Source organism: Leptinotarsa decemlineata, unplaced genomic scaffold (assembly GCF_025532065.1).
Source record: "Leptinotarsa decemlineata unplaced genomic scaffold, Ldec_3_MD MMD2_tig00026330_RagTag_RagTag, whole genome shotgun sequence".
NCBI lineage: Eukaryota > Metazoa > Arthropoda > Insecta > Coleoptera > Chrysomelidae > Leptinotarsa > Leptinotarsa decemlineata.
In genome coordinates, this window is record NW_027412690.1 from 11,915,988 (window position 1) to 11,922,085 (window position 6,098).

General features: G+C 35.3%; 1 protein-coding gene across 2 annotated transcripts in view; it reads right to left on the reverse strand.

Annotated features, from left to right (window-relative positions):
• Positions 1 to 2,619, reverse strand: part of FMRFaR (FMRFamide Receptor) — a 275,382-nt gene extending 272,763 nt beyond the window's left edge. For both annotated transcript variants that reach the window (XM_074182902.1, XM_074182901.1), the window contains exon 1: positions 2,312 to 2,619. The gene's annotated coding sequence lies outside the window, so the exon portion shown is untranslated. The remainder of the gene's footprint in view (positions 1 to 2,311) is intronic.
• Between the last annotated feature and the right edge of the window lie 3,479 nt (positions 2,620 to 6,098).

The window sequence follows — 6,098 nt, forward strand, 5'->3', positions numbered from 1 at the left end:
GGAGACGAAAAGTCACATTGAAAATCTGTCAACGCCATCTTGAAAAGTGGCTTTGAGAAAAAATGTTTATTTCTTCTCAATAGATGGAAAAAACAGGAATTTTCAATCAGTTCTGCCGTTTCCATTTGAATAGGTTCTAAAATTAGAAAATTGTTGTTTTGTTAATTCCGTTGTTCAAAACGTTGCCACTAATTTCAAAATAAGTAATAATTCTGGTTCAAGTCTGAATAAAGAACAGAAAGACAAAATTGTAACGTTTGAAAATCACCGAAAAAGTTTTTTTGGATGTTACAGCAGAATAGACAAACTCCCTGACTGTAGAATTGAAAATCAAACAAAATTTGACAAAAGAAGAGGTTGAAAAAATTTTAAACCTCTGAGGAAATCCAATCACTCGTCCATTTTGAAAAAGTTATTAAAACTAGTAAAGGTAGTTGAAAATATTTCAAATGAAATGAAATTTTGGTCCTGAAGGTCAATTTGGCCAATCTGAAAATTCCTAATTTTATTTTATGATGGGTACCATTAAAGAAGAAAGTAATATGAATCATGAATTTATGAAATAACAAAAATTAATTGGCGTTCCTGGACGACTTCATTGATTCTAGTGGCGCATTTGCTTTTTCAGCTGCAGGAAAACCTGGAAAAACCTACAGCACCACATCATCTGAAGATCTTAATCTGCCAATGTCCTCTCTATCATAAAACAAAATATAGGACTCCAATAAATTCAAGACATCGCCAGAACACTTCGTGACACGACTATCGTCAAACTTAAACCAGTCCGTTTCGTCTTTTAACCAAGGCGTAATAATGCCCAAATTCAACGCCAGAACCACAGTGAACAATGACTGCATGAATATTATAATATTGGTCTGCTAGATTGAAATGTTCATCTATTTCGAACCTTCGAAAGAGTTTCTTGCTTCCGTCAGTGGTTGAGTCTTGTTTGAAAATCATCAGTGTCATTATTAGATTGACTGGTGCCTCAGCTTTACTTGTTTTCTTATAATAGTCAGTTAGTTTGACGCATGTTTGGCAATACAGTTGATCATCACCTGTTAAAAGTTACATTTTATGATGATTTGATAATAAGCTTTGCACGGACTGGTTATAGTCATATTAGGAAACGCTAGTTGAAGTTTTAGAAAATCACATACGTTTTTGCTACCTCTTGAACATTCACTACAAAGTAAACAAATAATTACTCTTATCGACTTTCTTTGGTATTTTTAACTTCCACTCACGTTCAGTATGTTATAATCATATAATGATATTAAATTCTTTATCTTGAGACATTGTATTGTCATCGTCAATTTCATAACCTATATTTAGTAAATAGAATTCCATACCGAAATTCAGTAAAAAAAATACAAAACAGCACTGAATAAAATATTTAGACAACATTTTATGATATTGAGAGATGAGGAAAGGCTGCGAAAACATCTGTTTTTCAAAAAGAAAATATGTATTCCACGATGTCTTTCAAGCTATGTAGGTAGGTATGTTTCAAACCCACACCATCCAATACCAATGTTGACAAAAATACTAGTGAAAAGGACATAGCAGAGGTTGAAATATAAGGTTGTTTAAAAAGTTTCGTCCGTTTCAATGTCATGTAGTTTTGTAGCTCCATATCTCCATAAATACTTATTCTACTATGTCGTGGTTAATACTGATCATTAGATAATTTTATACTATATACATTGATGCTGTTCATTTTTTTGGAACCCAATGAACCTCTACATTGACGTTTTTACTTGATCAGCCTCTTCATCATCATTGTTCTCAGATGAATTTGAAAGACTGAAGTTCATTATTTTTACAAAATCTTTAATTTTTTCGGTGTAAGATGAAAAGCTCAAACTGACATTTCATCTAACATATCCACGTATTTTGTAGTATGCAAAATAGAAAACACCTAACTATTCTCTCTAACACCCTGAAACTATTAGGGAATAAGATTTTTTCAACCTATGAATACTTAATCAATCCGATATCAAAATACATTAATTTTGCAGTGCTAATTGTTAATTGAATGTAGCAATTAGTTTATTTAACGTATTGTGTCAATAAAAAAACTCTAATGACTTTTAACTTTGTTTTTTGTACGGTTAGGCCCATAAAACATGATAATTGTGCAAATGAATAAATTTTGTGTACTGATATATACGGAATAATCCATTTAAATATTGGTCATTCAATTTTTCAGACACTTTATGAACAACGCACGTTCCAAAAGTCAATCTGATTGTCGAATATCAAATTCAATTTCTAAAAATACCTAATAAAATGAACACCCTCGTCTCACCTGTTATATCAGCGAGATCCTGTAAACAAACCAACAAAAAGTCATAGAACTTTCAGTGAAACAAAAGTCGCAACAGTAATGAACACCACAAACAACTCGATTATACGAAAACGTGCACAAACACAAATAAACAAATCCATCAAGTACTCAGTAACCTGATTGAAGAGCCAGTTGTCATTAAAGAAATTCCGGGCTTTTACAAAAAGGTAAAAGTCGCGAATAGCGCGCTCTAAAATACCGCGATCACAATTCAAAATGCGTGCGATCGCGTTCCTTGGGATAGAATAGCTTCGTCGTTGCAGCGACAACTGCGGTATGACGACTACTGACGCCCCACGTCCATTTTAGACGCAAACGGCTGCCCTCATCTATTATGTGATTCGTCTCAGAAGAAGTGGGACAGATGACGATCCCGTATTAAGAAAAAGGGAACAAACCCGAGGCATTACGTCTTACGCAAAAGAAATGTCGTTTTTAAATTTTCCGGAAGCTTTGAATTCTCCTTTTAGTCTCCTTCGTATATAACTCAGAACTTTGATGTTACGCACTTTTTGAAAACAGGGGTTGGAAATGATGGACAAGTACAGTTGAAAAATCGAGAAAAGTTTGGCCTTCGTCGACTTCATTGAATCTCGAGCACACAATTCGTATGCTGATGGAATTACTTAACACGTTCAATGCCTACCTTTATTTAAAATTTTTGTAGCAGTGCCACTATGATATATAATGGATAGTGGACCCAATTTTATAAAAAGATAGTTTTATTGAACTATACAGAGTCTTTCACGACGAGCTTTGGGTTTTACAAAATGGCCTTCTCAACTAAAATATTTTCAACTTTCGGTCTCTTTCCGTTATACCGGAAGTTGAGGGCAACTTCCTTATTTCAAATGGAACACCCTGTATTTTATTGAATTTTTGAATTTCTCAGCACATTTTAGGCCCACTTTGTGTAACAATGCCTTTACCCAAATTCGTTAGTTTTCGAGATATTAATTTTTTTCTGAAAAATTTGACAGTAACAGCACCACTCCGAAAAAATCATAACTCATTGACAGTAACAGTTGAAAATGTGAAATTTCACCGAAACAAACCTCAAGCATCAAGTCATGAACAGGTCCATCGAATTTTTGAAAATAATTTACAGGGTGGTCGAAATTTCCACCTAAAACATAACATCGAGAAAACTGATGAAACGCGATTCTTCTAAATGGAAACCATACACTATTTTATTATTTTTGGATACTACGAAAAAAAGATATTGAATTCATGAAGAATGAAACCTAAAATACACCTAAATACACCTAAAATACACCCCTGGCAAGATATATCCGATTTTGGGAAATCTGTGAACTTTCACACTTTCAACTGTTACTGTCTATGAGTTATAATTTTTTCGGAGTGGTGCTGTAACTGTCAAATTTTTCAAGAAAAAATTAATATCTCGAAAACTAACAAATTTGGGTATAGGCATTGTTATACAAAGTGGGCCTAAAATGTGTTGAAAAATTCAAAAATGTAATGAAATACAGCTTCCTTATTTCAAATATAACAAAAATGTAATATTTGAAATAAGGAAGCTGCCCTCAACTTTCGATATAATGAAAATAGACCGGAAGTTGAAAAAATTTTAGTTGAGAAGGCCATTTTTTAAAACTCACTACCAAAAAATTTCAAGTTTTTATTTTGAATCGTTCTCCATATATTCCTAACGAACGCTCGTCGTGAAAGACCCTGTATTTATCAACTTAACTCAACCTATAGGTGTTACAGTTGTCTATTGTATTCCAAAAAACACTCTACACAAAAACTGGGAGTGGCAGTTCTCTTTACACTCTTTCCGCAGCACTCGTTCATTTTTTTTTGCACATTTTCTACTCCTGAATATTTTTCTTCTGGTATTTTTCAAATTTTTTCAGACTATGCCCTGTAATGGCCACAAAATTTTCCTGCCTTCGGCAAATTTTTTTTTACATTCTTAAGTCATATAAAGATTTTTGCTGGCCAGAATAGTCATTGTAGAGAATATGCGCATTCACCACACTCATCTGCAAAATATGGACAATAGTATATTACCAAGTAGGATAAGAAGCCTATTACCCACGAGCGAAAAATTGTAAGCACGAGGCGTTAGCCGAGTTCGATAATTGGCCTTATCTATATAAGGCCAGTTATCTGTATAATTTTTCCACTGCTGGCCGTATAAAGGAGTGGTACAATATATTTGTTTGGGATTATGGCTTTGGATAATGAACGCATTCAGTCAGTCAGAACTCAGTTAAATGATTTGAAAACAATATTTCCAATACAAAACAATATTTCCTACAAATTATTTTATTAGGGTACATTTTTGTTATAATTATGTACATTTATAGTTACATTATAATTATTTAATGATATTCCGCAGTCGACGTGTGAGGCAGAGGGTCTAAAAGGGTTAAATCGCATGATCTCGGTGGCCCTCAAATCGCTCGTGTAGAGTAGTGATTTTTTTACTGGTATCTTTTTGGCAACACAGTTTTTGACAGATCACGCATGAATCGTGTCTTGTGTCATTGTCAAACTTGTTCAGTATGGTCTATAATTTAACCATGAATCGACTTACGAATGAAAAACGCTTGCAAATTATTGAATTTTATTATCAAAATTCATGCTCGGTGAAAAAAGTGCATCGTTACTTCTTCCAATTTATGGGCAGTTTCGTCGGCCTACTGAGGGAGCTATTCGGAAGCTTGTGACTAAATGTCGAACCCAGTTTACATTATTGGACATTAAACCACCAACACGCATACGTAGAGTGAGGACCGAAGAAAATATTGCGGCTCATTTCTGGTTGAATGGTTCTGGTTCCGCATCTAAAGTGAAGACCAGCCACAAGCACTGCAAGAGCTATCGATGCATCCCAAAAAAGTCACTGTTTCATGTGAATTATTGGTCGGTGGCATCATCGGGCCGTACTTCTTCAAAGACGACAATGGCCGGAACGTTACTGCGAGCGCTACTGTGTGATGATTGACGACTTTTTGTTGCCCAAAATGAAAGAATTGGACGTGCCTGACATGTGGATTCAAGAAAACGGTGCCACATGCCACACGGCACGCGAAACAATGGCCCAATTAAGAACCGCCTTCGGTGAACAGTTTATCTCACGTTTGGGGCCCGTGAATTGGCCGCCTAGATCGTGTGATTTGACGCCTTTGGATTATTTCTTGTATGGTCATGTCAAGGCTCATGTCTACAGGGATAAACCAGCAACGACTGACGCTCTGGAAGCCAAATTGAAGCATTTATACGTTAATTACCGGTCGATATGTTAGAGAGAGTGTGCCAAAATTGAACCTTGTGCATAGACCATCTAAAGCGGAGCCGCGGACAACATTTGCATGAAATCATCTCCAAACATTAAATTATATTGATCGTTCTATCGATTCCAATTAAGATTTCATAATTTTTTTTTTAATTTTTGTGTTGTTTTGAAAATCAAACCCTATACCTCTTAAAAAATCACCCCTATATGGCACGTAGCCCATCCTGTTGAAACCACGACATGTCGTTGGTGGTCCAGATCATACAATTCAGTCCGGAAGAAGTTGGTAATCTTCGACCTATAGTGCTCGCCGTTGACAGTTATGGCTTGGCCAACGTCGTCCTCAAAGAAATATGGACCGATGACGTCGCCAGCCCAAAATCCACACCAAACAGTGACTTTTTCGGGATGCATTGGACGATTTTGGATCTCATGTGGATTAGTATCGTTCTAAATTCGACAATTTTGTTTGTTCACTTA